At 39.0% G+C, this 18,999-nt stretch overlaps 1 long non-coding RNA gene across 1 annotated transcript in view; it reads left to right on the forward strand.

Annotated features, from left to right (window-relative positions):
• Nucleotides 1-701: 701 nt before the first annotated feature.
• Nucleotides 702-18,999, forward strand: part of LOC311515354 — a 38,038-nt gene continuing 19,740 nt past the window's right edge. Inside the window, exon 1 of the long non-coding RNA XR_014710116.1 lies at nucleotides 702-988. This is a non-coding gene — a long non-coding RNA (uncharacterized lncRNA). The remainder of the gene's footprint in view (nucleotides 989-18,999) is intronic.

An 18,999-nucleotide genomic window follows, 5' to 3' on the forward strand; every position in this document is an offset into this window, starting at 1 on the left:
AAACAATAATGTTCTTGTTCTTTGAAAAAAGCATGAGGATTAAAAAGGTATTAAAATATCCTCAAATGTTCATTAAATACAGAATTTCTTCTTGTTTCCTCTGTCAATATGGGCAAAGTCAGAGTAGCTTTTGCCTATTTCAATCATGGATCCACACAGAAAAATCTTAGTCCTGTACATACCTTTCTTGGAGTAATTTTAAGTTTTCCCATGTCCATTAGGCCCTTACAACCTAATCTTGCTCTGCCAGTTGCTCCCATGGTGAGATCATTAAGTAAATTATTTTAAGATCAAACAGCCTGCAGTGACAATGGAGTTCCATGTAAGGTAAATGCTTCAAAGCCCCCCCTCCTCCTACCCTCTCAAATTATAGCTCTACAGGCTATTCATCACCTCTGGATGGGGCTTGCCCCACCATTACTTGGCTTTTTGCTGCAGGCTAAGGTAGCACCACTAATTGGCCTTTGTAACAAAACTGACCTGTGGACAGGATAAAACTTGTTTGGAGCTTTAGAGACAAAAATTATTCAAGGTTAAAAACACATGAATGCCACAGCTACGTCACCATAATAACTAGTGAATGAATTTCTTCCTCTTGGTTCTTAATGTGAAAGAATGCGTTCATGTGCCCACGCCAAACAAAAGCTCCTTCAGGTAGTTCAACTAGTTCACTTTTTTTTTTAAGCTCAAGGACAAGTAGGTCTATCATTTCCTTTATTTCTTTGGAGCCCCTCACAGTGAGGACCCTTTGATCTCAGAGAATAATGGTAGATGGAACAATTTAACTGCTTCATACAGGTGCAGGGAGTTTATTTGACAGATTGTGGCTTTTATTTCTAGCACATTAGCTGTGTGCATACAAATGGACTCTTGACAGATTCAAGCAGGTAGATCAGAATTAAAAAAAATTAAAATAAAGCCTCAACAAAAGCTTGGTCACACCTGCAAGGATGGCACAATTTGAAAATGCTGCATAAATTAAAGACAGGTAAGCCATTAAGTTCCCCTGCTGTGAATGAATTTTTACAACTGAGGAAGACAGTGTGTGGGTGGGAAAGAAGCTTGAATGAGTAAACAACAAATCATCCAGACAATCTCCTTCTAGTTTAAAGAGCCTATACTCAGTCTGAGTTATTTTAAAATAAATAACTCTGCTAGCCAAGCCTTGTACTGTAGCACCTAAATTATATTGTCTATAACAGAGGACTGAATGGATGGGAGAAGCAAAGTGAAGGAAAGCATTTTCAAATCATGTTTACTCAAACTGGCACTTTTTCTCCAAAGGATGATTATCTGTGCAAATTATCTTACATTTACAGTTACTCATGATTACGACTGCTGAAGTGAAAATCTGCCCTTTTAACTTTGTAAGCTGTTTTTTTTTTTTTTTTTTTTTTTGGTTTTTCACTTAGCTTAAGTGTAGTTAAAATGGCTTGTATAAGATGCTGTTCAATAGCCTACCATCTACAATAACAAGTCTTCTGAAGATTGCTTCCTTAGGCTGATACTGCTTATGAATGCCACTCATTAATTTTGCATTTATTTCTGCTCTTTTCTGTTTTAAATTTGATGTTGTCTTCTCAGTGCATTCCCATGCTTCCAGTAATGTCCTGCCATTAGCGACCTTGTCTATACTTGAAACACTGAGGTCTGGTCCACACACAAATTTTGTACCAGTATAGCTATTTTAGATAGTGTTATATACATATTTTACTAATATAGTTATACTGGTACGATGCCTAGGATGGAATTTAATTATACTAATATAGTCACAGAAGTACTTGTGTGTGTGTGTGTGTGTGTGTATAGCCAAGTCCAGAGAGTAGTTTGCCACTGGTGATAGCAATGGTAAAAGCTGTAGCGTAGATCAGTCTCCACCTCTGCCACTACTGGTAGAGAATTACAAGTCCTAGTTTCATTAACTAAATACATTTCTCAGAAATGGAATAAGAGCAAACTACTGTATTCAGGCTGAATACTAACAATAGCCGTTAGCCAATATCATAGATATTTGCATGCAGGGCCAAATTCAAAGGAGACATAAATGGAGGTTTCTTTACCTATTGGTGTAAGTCGATGTAACTTGCACACTAAATGGGCTAAAATAGCAGGATTTCAGAAAAGGGTTTGGTCTACACTTTAAAGTTTTATGAGCATAGTTATGTCAATTAAGGGCGTGATATTTTGCTGACATAGGTATGCTGGTAAAAGCCCTAATGTAAGTGCAGTTATATCAGTATAAGAAATACTTATACCAATATAGCTTATGCCAGTTCCCAGAATACCTTTTTTCTAGTGCTACCCTATCCCTCAGGAAGGAGTGTAGGATGCAGCTGCAGCTGGGCCTGTCAGTGACAGTGCAGTTCTTAAGGGGTCCAGGATGCCAGGGGAAAAGAAGGAGGCTTTTAGCAGTGCAGAGAGGCAGTCCCTCTGTACAGCGGGAGATGCCTTTCCCCATGGAGCTATAAGATCACCAGGGTTTGAAGGCCATACCCCTAATTCCACCGGAGAGAAGCACTTTGAAAATTCCACCAGGCAAAGCAGGTGGTCCCTCTGGCCCCTGTAGAAAAGAAGCTGTTGAATGTTGCACTTAATTTATACTACAATCTCTGAAAAATAACTCTATTCCATATTAAATTTGTTCGTGCCCCTCATTGTATCAGCCAACATAGCTCATGTCATTCCAGAACAGTAGCACCTAAAGGTCAAACAAGCTTTTATTTTTTTTTTAGTTAAAAGCAAACTCTCCTTTGGAAAAAGCTATAGTGTGTGATTGCTGAAAGGCTGGGTCAGAGACACAGTAATATATCCTATGCAGTCTGCTTCGGTGGTTTTCACAGCTGGAATCCAAATAATAAATGTACCATGCACCGGCCACCAAAATAAAAAGGATGTGAAATGTATTAATAATATCATCTCAGCAAGATCTAGTGCAAAAAATGTTTTAAGACTTTCCATATTCTACTTGTTTGGTCTTTTCTATTTTAACATAGGAGAATAAAATATGCTGCTTTAGACCATATTTCTGTTAAAGCTACTACAGGTTTATGAGGGTGCTAAAATGGTGCAGCAAACATAAAAATTAGCATCACAGTGTTGTAGGGTTATTTATTGCTCTTATTTAACTAAATATATGGTAGTTATTGGCATTTCCATGTAAGCAGGTTTGTTTTTCAAAACTTTGAATTCATGTCTGGTATACAGTCAATCAATCTACATTTGCACAACACCCTTCTCAGACAAGCCCTTTAACAAGCATTCTGAAATATTAGATTTACATTAATACCCACTGGATCAGAAGCCATTCAAGGTAGGACTGAAAAAAAATCGTAAAATGTAGTTTGCATAGAGATAGGTGCTGGATTAATTTCTACCCGGGTTCCAAATTCTAAAGGCATGGTTTTTCCATATGATGTTTGTAATTCTAGATGAATATTGGTGTAATGCAGCACAAAATCAGACAGCAAGCAGGTGGTTTTTTGTTTTTTTTTCTGAAAGCAATGGTTTTTGAAAGAAATAAGAGTAATTGGCGATTCAGTAGGTGGCACTCTTCCCTCTGAGTAGATATTGAACCAATGTCCTGGCTGGGAGTTGGCTATGGGTCATTGTGCTGTTGAGGTGTAGCTGTCTTTCAGATGAGCTACAAAACTATGGTCTTGACCACTTGTGACTTTCAAGAATCCATGATAGTTTTCATGAGAGTATGGGTGTTAATCCCAATGTCCTGCCCAAATTTCAATTAGATAATATCTTGAGTACCTGAATCTTCTACGCAATTCCAACTGGATACGGTATTCACTCTTACTTTATTTCATGAACTGTTGATGTTCACTGTTAAACAGTTGTTGAGTTTCACCCAGAGGTGGCTGCATTTTAGTTGATGGGAAAGTGGTTCTTATATAAATAGGTATGTATAATCATTGACCAGTCATTTGGACAAAGCTACTATATAAAGATTCTGTAGAGATAACAAAATTTAATACCCACTTTCATACCAAAGAACATTTTTAAAGCCTGGAAACAAAGGGAAAGACATTAAAGATCTAGCTATTCATGCCATATCGGAAAATAAGTAGACAGTAATAAAAGAGCAAAATATTTGTAACAGAAATTATTAGCAGAAATGGGCCCAAGCAACAAAGCGCAGACACTAATCAGAATGTTGGTCAGAGGCTGCAGTTTTTGTTCAGAGCATTACAACCATAAGACTCAGCTGCAAAGCTTGGCAGAATACATTTTGCACCCTTCTGAGAGGTGGAGTGCCCAATGGAGTGGTATGCCTCAACACCACCTGATGCAGGCCTCTATGCCTACTAAGCACACTCTGCCCTGTAATAGTTACATCTCAGACACATCTGACTCTCTACTGTACAAAACCACTAGAACTTGAATTCTTGGGTACCCTCAGTGAACTAGACTAGGTGGCCTACCAGGTCTTTCCATCTCTTACTTTGGTGGGTCTGTCATTTGAATTCCCACTGAGAACTCAAGAATTAGGTAAAAAAAGCACATAAAAAAAGTCCTACATTTTAATTATTTTGGGCTTGTATAATGAGGGTATTTAATCTCCTGCTACGTGTTTCCTATACATCTTGATTTTTAAGCCCTATCTACACTATGGCGGGAGATTGATCTAAGTCACACAACTTCAGCTACGTGAATAATGTGGCTGAAGTCGACATACTTAGATCTATTTACCACGGCAGGGGTGGGCAAACTTTTTGGCCCGAGGCCAAATCTGGGTATGGAAATAGTATGGCAGGCCATGAATGCTCACACAATTGGGGTTTGGGGTGCGGGAGGGGGTGCGGGCTTCATCTGGGGGTGCGGGCTCTGGGGTGGGGCTGGGGATGAGGGGTTAAGAGTGCCAGAGGGTGCTCCACGCTGGGACCGCGGGGTTCAGAGGGCAGGAGGGGGATCAGGACTGGGGCAGGGAGTTGGGGCATGGGCGAAGGTCAGGGGTGCAGGCTCTGGGCTGTGCTTATCCCAAGCAGCTCCCAGAACCAGCAGCATGTCCCTCCTCCAGCTCCTATGTGGAGGCATGGCCAGGCAGTGCGCGCTGCCCTGTCGCTTTTAGTGGGGGCAGTGTGCAGAGCCTGCTGGATGCCCCTACACATAGGAGCCAGAGTGGGGACATGCTGCTGCTTCCAGGAGTTGCATAGAGCAGGGCAGGCCCCCGACCCTGCTCCCCGGAGGGAGCTCAAGGGCAGGATTAAAACGTCTGGAGGGCCACCCCTTTGCCATGGGGTCAACACTACATGATGTTGACTGGAGACGCTCTCCTGTCGACTCCCCTTGCCCTTCTCGTTCAGGTGGAGTACAGGAGTCGACAGGAGAGCGATCTGCAGTTGATTTAGTGGGTCTTCACTAGACCCGCTAAATTGATCGCTGATGCATTGATCATGACACGTCAATCCCCCAGTAAGTGTAGACAAGCCTAGTGTAATGTAAATGAGAAAGCTAGAGAACTGTCTGTCATTTAAATTCCATTAACTCTTTTTTTTTTAATTCAAATGTATGCATACAAATGTTATTCTTTCAAATGTGCAATGAGTTGTCACTGACCTGGGTCTGGGCACTACTCTAACTATGATAACTCTGATAAATTTGAGGAAATTTATGAGATGATCTCAGGTGGAGTCTGGATTGTATAGTTCCCCTGAAACAATCAGTTAAGAGAGAACAAGGACTGTTTATGGATTTTGGATTGCAAAAACTAGCACAATGGCAATGCAAAAGAATGTTAGCGCTGTTAATGCACTTGCAACATGTAGCTCCAATCAATTACATACTCTTTTTCAATTTCGATGTCTAAAGATGACATGTTAGTACAGCTGGCATGGCTTATAATTTGTGAATTTGACATCAGAATTAATGACATAATTACGTATTGCTGTAAAATGCCTATACATGAAATATTAAGTTAAGCAGTATTACAAATAAGAAATATTTGTCATTTAGCGCTATTACTGATAATATGGTTTTCCTGGTTTTGTAACCCTTCAGCACGATATCTAATGTGTTAAAGGAAACATAACATCATCCGGCCACAACAGCCTCCTGTACAGTGCAGATTAAATAATCACAATGATTTCCTGTAGCGAATGGGAGGAAGAGAGAGTGGATGTGTTACTCACAAAAAAAGGCATGGCCAGTCTGCCCAAACACAGCACATGATCAACATGGCCAAAACCCAGTGTTGGAGGACGTCAATGGGCTGTTTGCCACTCCATCCCATTACCAGCAGCATAGCTGATTGAATAGTACATGTGTAGTGTTCAGTTTGTTATGGCTCACACTCGTATTTATTCCCTATTCACAAGTATTCCAATGACTGCCAGGTATTTGTGAAAAAGTTCACAAGCCCCAGAAGTTTCAGGCATTTTAACAAGAATAATTATTTAGCCAAAAATGCAGACTGAAAGTTCATTATCTGTCATTTATTAATCACCTGTTTAAAAACGTCACTATCCAATAAAGGAGAAACAATATCATGTGACTCCAGTGACTAATCACAATCCCACAACATAAATACCAAATATTCAAAGCAAACAGATTGTGAGCAACCAAGAGGTCAAAATGATTTTTCAGAACTATGTGGTGAACAAATATACTCTCTGAAATAAGGATTTGATTGTGAACAATTTACTAATTAAAAAAGGGTACATTATTAAACAAATTAAATTCATAATTAACATTATTTATAACTAAAAGTTTGACCAGCTATACACAACAGTAGCTTGCAATGGGCCAGCTACAAGGATACCCTAGTCCTACAAGACACGATGATACCAAGATGGCAGGGGTTGCAACCATTTTGAAGGACATGATTAGAATTCAAAATGAACTTGATAAATTGGAGAATTGGTCTCAAATCAACAATATGAAATTCAATAAAGGTAAATGCAAAGTATTGAACTTAGGAAAGAAAAAACAAATTCACAACTACAAAACCTGGAATAACTGGCTATGTGGTAGCATTGCTGACAAGGGTCTGGGTGTTATAAAGGGTCACAAATTGAATACGAGTCAACAAAATGATGCACTTGCAAAAAAGGCTAATATCTTTTTGGAACGTATTACCAGGAGTGTCGTATGTAAGACACAGGAGGTAATTGTCCTGCTGTACTCAGCACTGACAAGGCCTCAGCTGGAGTACTTTGTCCAAGTCTGGGTGTCACACTTTAGGAAAGATGATGACAAATTGGAGAAAGTCCAAAGGAAAACACAAAAATAATAAAAGGTTTAGAAAACCTGACCTACAAGGAAAGGTTTAAAAACTGGCATGTTTAGTCTTGAAAAAAGAAGATTGAAGAGGGACCTGAAAACAGTCTTCAAATATGGTAAGGGCTGTTATAAGGAGGACTTTCATCAACTGTTCTCCATGTTCATGACAAGTAAGACAAGAGAGTAATTAGCTTAATCTGAAACAAGGGAGATTTAGGTTAGATATTAGGAAAAACTTTCTAACTATAAGGGTAGTTATGCTCTTGAAGAGACTTCCAAGGAATGCTGTGGGATCTCCATTACTGGAGATCTTTAAGATCAGGAAAAAAACATCCATCAGGGGTGGTGTAGGTTAACTTGGTCCTGCCTCAGCACAGAGATCTGGACTTGATGACTTCTCTAGGTCCCTTTCAGGCCCACATTTCTATGATTTTATGTTGAGTCTCAAGATTCCTACTTTATGTTGCAGCAGATTTCCACATAAGCAAAGCTCTTTCAGGGCCCAATTCAAAGCCCACTGAAGTCAATGGGAATCTTTCAATTAACTTCAATAGGTTTTGGATCAGGCTCTTACCTGGGCTGAGTTGCTCACTTTTTGATGATAGGACCCACAGATATAACCAGTCAATTTGACACGTGGTATTTTCTCAGAACACTTTCCTCTTCTTTTCTTGCCTTAGACAGCTTGAGTGGCTATTTTCCTTACTACTTTTCACTCCTCTTTAGTAACCTTCCACAAGGGTGGTTCTGTATTATTTCAGAAGCATCATGTTCCAGCTCTTCGAACTGGTTCATCTACTTGTAGAAAATTATGTATTGTGCAGTGGGATGTTGATTCTGACTCTACACAAGCATTTATTTACAGGATCCATAAAGAAGATGTAGGTTTTGGTGACACTGTGAACCAGCTTCTGTGATACATAGTTAATTTCTGCTCTTTACTACAGATAAATGGGTGTGTCCTGGGGTTCTCAGCGTTCTCTTCAATCTGCTTTGGTAGAGTTTTAGCAGAGGATGAGGAAGCCACAATAACTGCAACAATATAAAAAAAATAGATCCAAAGTTGTTGAATTTTCATCAGAATTAGGATAAGAGACATCAAAAGGGATCTTCTGGCACGATCCTAAGAGTGCCTCAGTTCTGATTAATATAGAAAAGAGAGAAAATCCCACTTATAATTTGTTTTTAACTAACAAAATGAAATGCCTATTTTACTCAGTGATGAACTGTTTACAAAATACAGTTTATGACAAAAGCTTTGTAATCATAAGCATCATATTACATCTTTTGCTGCATAAGATACTCATAACAAACTCCAGGATTTACATGTATTACCTAAAAAGATCAAGATGAGTTCCCCGGGTGAAACTGTGGCCCCATTGAAATCAATGACAAAATTCCCCTTTATTTGAATGGGTCAGAATTTTATACTGTCTGTCTTTTGGAATCATCAGGTCTCAGACTGTGATCTGCAGAAAGCTCGCTGGTCATGGGGTTTTGGCTCTTCTCCTGGTTTTCAGCTGCAAAACTTCATTAAATCCAGCTAAAAATATATTAACTACTTTCCAGCTATTACTTTGCCTTGTTAGCAATGGTGTGCTTGCCTGAGGTATGTTATGTGACTGCAAATGGGAGGGGAAGTGGTTCTTGAGACAATCTATTAAGATAGAGACACATGAAAAAGTTTGTGTGCCCTGTTTTAGAAAGTAACTCTTTAATAACAGATTCAGTGCTGTTATCAATCTGACATCATAACCAACAAAACAGATGAAACAGTTCAATTATTGCTGGCTGGTTTGGTTTTTGTTGTTGTTGTTGTTGTTTTTTTAAGATGACAGCAGTTCCTCTAACTGAACAACTTATGATTCTAATCGTTTTAGGGTTTGCTGTCAGCAGAAGCATCATGGTTTCAGCAGCTCCATCAGTAAAATATTAGGGCAGTTTTTAAAAGGAGCTGTATTCTTAAATTGTTGTTTCTGCACTTATTGGTACAGCTAGCACTGAACATTTGTGGTGGTGGCTATGTTTATAGGAATATCAAATGAGCCTGCTACAGCTCTGTTTGATTTCTTTAATAAAAAACAAGGTCTGCTATATTATTACATGTACTATGGGATTGTGAATGGCCCATTACAATTAATAGGCAATCCATTCGCCAGAAATTATGGATTTTGCTCTTTTTGACCTAATGAATAGTAGAGAGTGTTATCTCTTATACGCTATATTGAACCATAGTACTGCATAATGTTACTTCAGTCCATTCTGAGATGAGTCAAAATTGTCATATTCTTTTTGTTAGAGCAATGATCAAATATTGACATTTCTTCAGTTCATACAAATGGATACAACCTTCTTACATGCAACGTGGTCAATATATTCTGATGTTCACATTAGGGATTTGGAAATCAATGTAGTTTTCCTGTTATTCTTTTATGATTAAATCAATTGAAGTTATTTACTCATAGCAGAAAATACAGGTGATTGCCAACCCTAGGACTTGGTGTATTGCTTTCTCACTACTGCTGCCCAGTAATGAGAAGGTGCAGGTTCTCTTCAGGGGTTGACTAAACCTGCTCATATATAGCAGCAATCTGAAGTGCATAAATTGTTTATTATTAAGGGCTATCAGTGTTTGCTGGCAAAGGGCATCTTTATCATTTGCCATTGCATTAACATGGACAAAGCAGGGGAATACTGATCAGATGGAGCAAAATAACAGACACCAAGCAATTCAGCTAGAAACCCAGTATTCTTGATACATCTGTGGTTATGTGGCAAGATCAATTAAAGACAATGGAATTATCAATTAAATTGAATGGGCAAACAAGAGTTGTGGAGACACCTTGGCTAAGATTTGAAGCCATTTAGGAAAGATAGAAGACCTAAATAGATTCATATTAAAACTTCTTGTCCCAGGAGCTTAATTTGACATAATAAATGTGATGGACAGGCTATGTTATTTAAATATGGGAATAAATATCACTTTGCATACCATATTGCTCTTGTTTATGCAGGGCTATAGTCATGTGTTGGAATACAAATTTTACATTGGTAGAGTGAAATATCTACAGGTTAACTTCCCCATCGCCACCCTCACACCTGTTTTTTTAAAGTACGGACACAATTTCTGTAGTGCTTTTTCAGATGAACTCATGCTTCATTCATGAATAGTGTTGTGCTTCAGTCTATTTGAATAACTTGAAGATGTAGACAGTGGCATGAAACATAACACTCAAACTGTGCCGGATCAACCAGTTTGTGAGCCTTAAATCAGGGAATGCCATGATCTACTTCCATCCAGCTAAAGAACAAATCATGTAGAAGTACATCCTTCTCCTACACTACCCTCTACTTCAAGTGAATGACAAGAAAATGAAAGAATGCAAGGGGTTAAGCTGCCCAATCTCCCAGAAGATTGTTTTTTAATCACCAGTATATATGTTATGGGGGCATGAGGCCCACTATTATTTAAACATGTCTTTGGCCGAGGTGAGGTGGAAGGATTGTACATCAATGAAAATCCCAATTTGGGCCCTGATTCAGGAAAGCACATGCTTAACTTTAAGCATGTGTTTAAATCCTCTTGATTTCAATGAGAATGTGCTTTAGTGCTTTTTTGAATATAGGTGCTTTCCTGACTGAAAACCCTAGATAGAATACTCTTTCCCCTGTCTTCATTCTCATACTCTACCACCTTGCTATGTTATTATCTCTTCCTCTGGAAGGAGTAGGAGAAGGAGAGAAGTCTTCATAAACCACATGCACAACTAGTCTCCCTCCCATTAAAGCCAATGAGCCAAAGTCAGCTAAGATGAGTGCTCCTCTGGAGTAACTCTGCTGACTTCCATCAAGTCACTTCATCAGCATGAAAGTAGACTTTTGATTAATGGCTGTAAAGTACAGTAGCAAATTAACAGCACTTCTAATGGACCATCTGAACCAGTCCTCCCCATTTTCCAGAGGGGTCCTCAAACTCTGAGACTCCATATAGTTAGGGAAGTGTTTCTTAATGACTTAATGGTCCATGGACTGGCGTCAGTTCCTGAGATCACCTTGACATAATTTTGGAAGGCAGCAAGCCAGCCCCTGGTATCAAAAAGGTTAAGAAACACTGTGCTAGAGGATTTAGAGCTCTGCCTACTTGGTTAAGATGTTTTTATCTGGTTTTGCTTGTACAGGTATTGTACAGTAAACCACCAAGATGCCACACTGAAAATTCTTCCCCTAATAATGCTACTTTCATACAGATTTAAACTTTATTATTTTGTGCAAATCTGGTAAATTATTAGTTCACCTTATGATCTAAACACTCAGCCATTTGGTTTTCAGAAATTCTTATTCTCTCTATTTATTTATGTTTTTAATTGTATTGTATTTTGACTGTTTATGGAACACCTCAAGTCCTGAGTGCTTTGGGGGGTGGATGTGAATTGGACAGATAGCACTTTAAAAATTATCAGTTATTATTATGAGTGCTATAAATCACCTACTGAATTTCTGTTCTTTTATTTTAAACAATCAAAGATAACAAAATGAAGAATCCCTCTCCCAACCCCCCCCCTCCCATATTCTGGACTCAGATCATATTTGCCAAGTTTTAATCAAAAGACATTTTATGGCTGAGTTTTAAGCTTATTAAACTAGAGGTGTGTAATAGAAGCACTGACAGACCCTTAATTATATCGATGAGACTGAGTGCTGCTATAATAAAAGTTAGGAACCAATTCATAAAAACATGCCTAATACTCAACACAGAGCTAGATGAGAATATAAACAATGACAAACTTTCCAAGGCAGCAATGTATTCAGATTTTTCTTGAGAAATTGGGATAGTTCATTTCTGTTCCTCAGAAGCAGCAGTTTCAGAAACTGAGCTCATCAACTGTAAAAACACTCTCTAGAGCCTTTGATTCAACAGAACCACTGCGGCTGAGATTTTACAAAGCAGCAATTGGAAGCTCAATTCCCATTATTTTTTATGGGAACTGGGCATCCAAATTTTTTAGGAGGCTTTGACAATGTCAGCCAGGAACTCCAAGACAAAAAAAGGGCAAGTGGGGAATATAAAAATATGCATAGATCAGAAACCCAAATTCAACAGGGTCTCAAAGTTAACAGCAGGATCTGAAAGTCAATACCAAAATGAATTAGACACCAAAGGAATGACTTCAGAATGAGCATGTTATGACCTGAACATTTAGAACGGGCAACAATGACTGACTGGCAGTAGTACTTCGAATGAAGTGAATGCTAATAGAGGTTGCCAGGGGACCAATTACAAATGAATTGAAGTAAGTCAGCTTGGAGGTAATAAAGGTACTGTATATGCAAATGTCAAAATATCTGAAGGTAAAGTGGGCACATTCAAGCAATCTTTTAAGAAGATCAGTTTGTAACATTAGAGGCTTTAAGCCAATTTCTGCTCTCGGTTGCACAAGTGTAAATCTGGCATAACTGCATTGACTTCACCAGCATAAGTGGGTCAAAATTTGTCCCAGGGTTTCTTAAATGTCAGTGGAATCATTTACTCAGATTCTGAGTAAAATTGATAAATTACCACAGGTTATTCCTTAATTAATTTCCCCTCACTTTCTTTGAGATGAACTAGTCTGCTGCTTACATCTGGTCAGACAAACAGGTGAGATTTCCTTCAAAGATGTTCACAGCCATTCATTAATGACACTCCAGGAAAGGGCAGTTTGCCCCTCTTCTGGTACTGTCGCCCCCTCATCAATGTCCTACTTCTTCATCAGTCTGAACCTGGCCATGAATTCCAAGATCACTTTTGAACCTGGCCGCTCCTTAACCCATCCTCTTGAGACACATGCCCATCAAACTCTAGTGGCCAGCTCTCTCTGGGTAAACAATCTTCCCAATGAATATATTTATCAGTCATTATAAAAATGTTTTACATATAAGAAACACAGTTAAATATCTTGATGACACCTAGTAAATTTTAAATATAATTTTTCAAGGTATATGAGTGACAGCCTCCTTGGAAACAGTTAAGAAATGTTCATGTTATGCGACTGCAAGCTCAATTTGCTAATAAAGACTATACCTTGCCCTGAAGGTTTTTTCCAGCTGCAGCCCCTGAAGCACAAATGTCGAGCATGTATCACACAGAACTGTCAGTTACTACTGGAGCCAGAAAATTGTTGTTTCAAATGTTACAGTACAGGAAAATCGCCTCTCTGCACTTGCTGCCAAAAAAATGACAGCCTAATTTATGCCATGCTGAAGCTACATTACAGAGCCATTCAGCCTGGCAGTCAAGTACACTCCACGCACACATCTTCCCCCTGTGCAAATGCACTGGGAAGAAATACACTGGCACTGTAATAAGGACAATTGGCTGCAGTGTTTTCCACGTCAGTGGAACTAAATACAGGTGAAACAGTATTAGCAATAAATAACATCATCTGAACTTCATATGCAAACCACAATTCAGCATGCGGATTCTCGAATAATCAGTGAGGATGGCTGACAGAATTGTTATGCATGAAGTGGATTATGGAGAGGTTAGCTTGTGTCAAACCCCTGGGTTTTATGTCGAGGGGAGGTGCTGAGGTATTACCCATGCCTTTGAAAATTATGTCAGTATCCTTGGTTCAGACCTTCAAAACTTGGCAACGTTTACACTTTCTGAAATTAAAAATCTGACAGTATTAAAGCACAGCCCAGTGTCGATATTTGTCATCAAGGTTTTCAGCAAGACATTAAAGATGCACACAACATTTCTTAAAAATGAATAGCCAACCAACCAAACCCCATAAAATCATCAACCTGAGCTATCCTACATGTATTTTAAGGCCAAAGTTCAATCCATTTGACACTGAAACAATGATCAGCCACATATTTTGGCAACGTTAACAGAATGAACGGAGATTATGATATGGGGCCCTTTTGATTAGTTGATTCATATTAATACCATCATAATTATTTTCAGAAAGATTCCCAGATTTTAAAGACTCAGGTAAATTAACTCCAATTCCCTTTGCAAACTGAACAAGACCAAAAATAGGCTATCTAAATGTCATTTTATTTATTTCAGTTTCTTCTTCCTTTTCCTACTAGCCACAACATCCCTTTTCTACATTCCTTTTGTACTAGCCACAACATCATGCTCATCACTTATCTTTAAAATCCTTTGCAAACAACTAGCTGATTTTGACAACAGCTCTGTGTGACCGATAACAATAAAACAAAAGGCTTCATAACATACATCAAATGAATTTACAGTGTTTTTAAAGGGTTAGAACTCTTCTGTCTAATCTATTTTAGGTTTTGCTATAATGCCTATCCCCAAAGTATGTAGTACTATGCTCTAGACAAATGTAAATCATTTGTAAAATTTATATAGTCCTGAATACTAGGTAGAATGTGCTTGAAAATTCTGTAGATTAATAAATAACTGTAGATTAATTAATTAAATATTTATTTAATAATAATACATCCATAGGTGATGCTTAAAATGAAGTGTTGCTTAGTGCTGATATGAATTGACAGGCTTCACTTCACTGGGGTTTGTGCCCCCATTTCCTTTGCTTTGATTGGGATGGTTCACTTCCCCCCCTTTTTCAGAGTTTTAGTTTTAATTGACTCCAAGATCATAAAGGAAAACTCTTGTTTCATGTTAAATTGTGAAAAACAACTAATTTTGCACGATTTTGATGCTGACTCATAAACCTGGCCCAGGTTCGCCCAACAGTAGCAAATCCTAGCAAGTCTTTCAGCACAGGTATGTTAACTTGCCCGTTTGGAGTGGAACACCAAACTGAAACCATGTCAGGCTTGCATTGCTTCCCTTTTAATTGTAAATATTTAGCACAACGTTAGTATTATCCAAGAATCTCCCATAAGATAACTAAAGGGCAAATTCTGCTCAGACTTGCACCCGATGCAACCCCCTGGAGTTTTCTTTCCATAAGAAATAGGTTCCCAAACGACAAAGAGTAATGCCAAGTTCTTTTTATTTGTTGAGAAAATGTCGGCATTGTGTTTCTCCATGATGATTAGCCACCCCCAGTCCCACCATCAGCTTGGCAAAACCTGCTCTTGGTCTATGTACTCATCTCAGTTGGCACAAATCTTCTGTAGTTTAACTTTGTCAAGATTTTGAGCCTTTTTGTCAAATAGGATAAGAAGGTGGCAATGCACTAAGGGAAAAATGAGTTTCACAAGGGCAGAAAGTGCTTTTTGCATGTTCTAGTCTCACCTGTACGGAGGGATTATTGGCGTAACTAGAGCACGGACCTGGGGTGTCATTTAATGCCTCTTGGCCTTTGTTTACCCATCTGTGAAAGGGAGAAAATTGCCTACCTTACAAGGTTGTTGCAAGGCTTGACTGATGAACATTGGTAAAGCACTTGGAGATTATAATTATGATTTATTGTATGGTGCCATGGGTGTTCATAGTTCTTTACAGGCAAGTAAAAAGACAGGTCTGTATCTCCATGACCATACAATCTTTAGCTGAATGATCAAATGCTATTTCATAACTGTGTGCCACAAGGTTTCTTGCACTTTTTTCTGAAGTATCTGATTCTGGTCACTGTGGGAGGCAGGATCCTGGATTAGATGCACCCTGGTCTGATCCACAATGGCTATTCCTGGTCCCACTATGCAAAGTATTATTTAGCCATGGTAAAATTCTGTGAATAGCTTGATTTTACATTGATCTCTACTAACACCAAACTACTTTCACACACACCTCTAAGCCCTATTGTCAGCAAACCAAGACACATGTATGCCTTAGATAGCTACTAAAGGTAAGTAGATAAAGTCACTGTAGCTATAGAAGCAACAAGTTGTTGCGGGGTCTCAGGCCTATACAAGTATAATTCATACCAGATAGTATGAAAGTTGTGATGTCCTCTGGCTGCCCCGACTAGCTTGTTTCCCCCCGATTCTTCCTTCTTTACTTCTTTAGAAATGCACATTCCCCTGTCCCTAATTTTTTTAACAGAGGGAGAATCGCGCTGGGACTCTTCCCTGCTCCTCTGTAATGTTTCAATATTTTAAAATGAAAATAAAAAGGAAGATGCAGACTGAAAAGGGTCAGTAGAATGGTTATAAAATGGGGTTACTCTTGTCTGGAGCTGGTTGAATTATTTGGATTACCTGTTAGTCCTCTTGACCAGTTGTGAATTGTACATGAATCAGTTCAGATTTCGGTACCTATATTTGTTACTTGCAAGTATTTGCCAAATAGTTTATATGAACAATTTTCTCTCTCTGAGGTGTTTGTAAACTGTTCACTTCCTATTGGCAATGTGTTATTGATCACATATGTTATTGTTTCCTCTTCCAAACTAGATGACTGAAGCTTTTCAGAACAGATGAATCATAGAACTGGAACAGACCTCGAGAGGTCATCTAGTCCAGTCCCCTGCACTGGTGGCAGAACTAAGTCTTATCTAGACCATTCCTGACAGGAGTTTGTCTAACCTGCTCTTAAAAATCTCCAACGATGGAGATTCCACAACCTCCCGAGGCAATTTATTCCAGTGCTTGACCACCCTGACAGTTAGGAAATTTTTTCTAATGTCCAACCTAAACCTCCCTTGCCGCAATTTAAGCCCATTGCTTCTTGTCCTATCCTCAGAGTTTAAGAAAAACAATTTTTCTTCCTCCTCCTTGTAACAACCTTTTACATTCTTGAAAACTGTTATCATATCCCCTCTCAGTCTTCTCTTTTCCAGACTAAACGGACCCAATTTTTTTTAATCTTCCCTCATAGGTCATGTTTTCTAGACCTTTAATTGTTTTTGTTGCTCTTCTCTGGACTCTCTCCAATTTGTCCACATCCTTCCTGAAATGTGGTGCCCAGAACTGGACACAATACTCCAGGTGAGGCCTAATCAGCACAGAATAGAGAGGAAGAATTACTTCTCGTGTCTTGCTTACAACACTCCTGCTAATACATCCCAGAAGGATGCTCACTTTTCTTGCAACAGCGTTACACTGTTCACTCATATTTAGCTTGTGGTCCACTATGACCCCCAGATCCCTTTCCGCAGTACTTCTTAGGCAGTCATTTCCCATGTTGTAGGTGTGCAACTGATCCTTCTTAAATGGAATACTTTGCATTTGTCCTTATTGAATTTCATCCTATTTACTTCAGACCATTTCTCCAGTTTATCCAGATCATTTTGAATTTTAATCCTATCCTCCAAAGCACTTGCAATCCCTCCCAGCTTGGTATTGTCCGCAAACTTTGTAAGTGTACTCTGTATGCCATTATCTAAACCATTGATGAAGATATTGAACAGAACCAGACCCAGAACTGATCCCTGCGGGACCCCACTCATTATACCTTTCCAGCATGACTGTGAACCACTGATAACTACTCTCTGGGAACGGTTTTCCAACCAGTTTTGCACCCACCTTATAGCAGCTCTGTCAAGGTTCCTTCCCCACTCTGAACGCTAGGGTACAGATGTGGGGACCTGCATGAAAAACCTCCTAAGCTTATCTTTACCAGCTTAGGTCAAAACTTCCCCAAGGTACAAAATATTCCACCCTTTGGCCTTGGATTGGCCGCTACCACCACCAAACAAATACTGGTTACTGGGGAAGAGCTGTTTGGACACGTCTTTCCCCCCAAAATACTTCCCAAAACCTTGCACCCCACTTTCTGGACAAGGTTTGGTAAAAAGCCTCACCAATTTGCCTAGGTGACTACAGACCCAGACCCTTGGATCTTAAGAACAATGAACAATCCTCCCAACACTTGCACCCCCCTTTTCCAGGGAAATGTTGGATAAAAAGCCTCACCAATTTGCATAGGTGACCACAGACCCAAACCCTTGGATCTGAGAACAATGAAAAAGCATTCAGTTTTCTTACAAGAAGACTTTTAATAGAAATAGAAGTAAATAGAAATAAAGAAATCCCCCCTGTAGATACCTTACAGGGTAATTAGATTCAAAACATAGAGAACCCCTCTAGGCAAAACCTTAAGTTACAAAAAAGATACACAGACAGAAATAGTTATTCTATTCAGCACAATTCTTTTCTCAGCCATTTAGAGAAATCATAATCTAACACATACCTAGCTAGATTACTTACTAAAAGTTCTAAGACTCCATTCGTGGTCTATCCCCGGCAGAAACCAGCATATAGACCGACAGAGACCCTTTGTTTCTCTCCCTCCTCCCAGCTTTTGAAAGTATCTTGTCTCCTCATTGGTCATTTTGGTCAGGTGCCAGCGAGGTTACCTTTAGCTTCTTAACCCTTTACAGCTTTACAGACAGTATCAAAAGCTTTACTAAAGTCAAGATATACCACATCTACCGCTTCCCCCCATCCACAAGGCTTGTTGCCCTGTCAAAGAAAGCTATCAGGTTGGTTTGACACAATTTGTTTTTGACAAATCCATGCTGTTACTTGTCACCTTATTATCTTCTAGATGTTTGCAAATTGTACAATTTGCTTAATTATTTGCTCCATTATCTTTCCGGGTACAGAAATTATCTTTCTGGATACTGGTCTATAATTCCCTGGGTTGTCCTTATTTCCCTTTTTATAGATTGGCATTATGTCCGTACTTTTCCAGTTGTCTGGAATTTCTTCCATCTTCCATGACCTTTCAAAGATAATCACTAATGGCTCAGATATCTCCTCAGTCAGCTCCTTGAGTATTCTAGAATGCATTTCATCAGGCCCTGTAAATTACTTGTCCAAGTAATTTTTAACTTGTTCTTCCCTATTTTAGCCTCTTCTGATCCTACCTCATTTTCACTGGCATTCACTATGTTAGACATCCAA

This window comes from Lepidochelys olivacea (genome assembly GCF_965140295.1).
Source record: "Lepidochelys olivacea isolate rLepOli2 genome assembly, chromosome: 2".
In the NCBI taxonomy this organism is placed as follows: domain Eukaryota; kingdom Metazoa; phylum Chordata; order Testudines; family Cheloniidae; genus Lepidochelys; species Lepidochelys olivacea.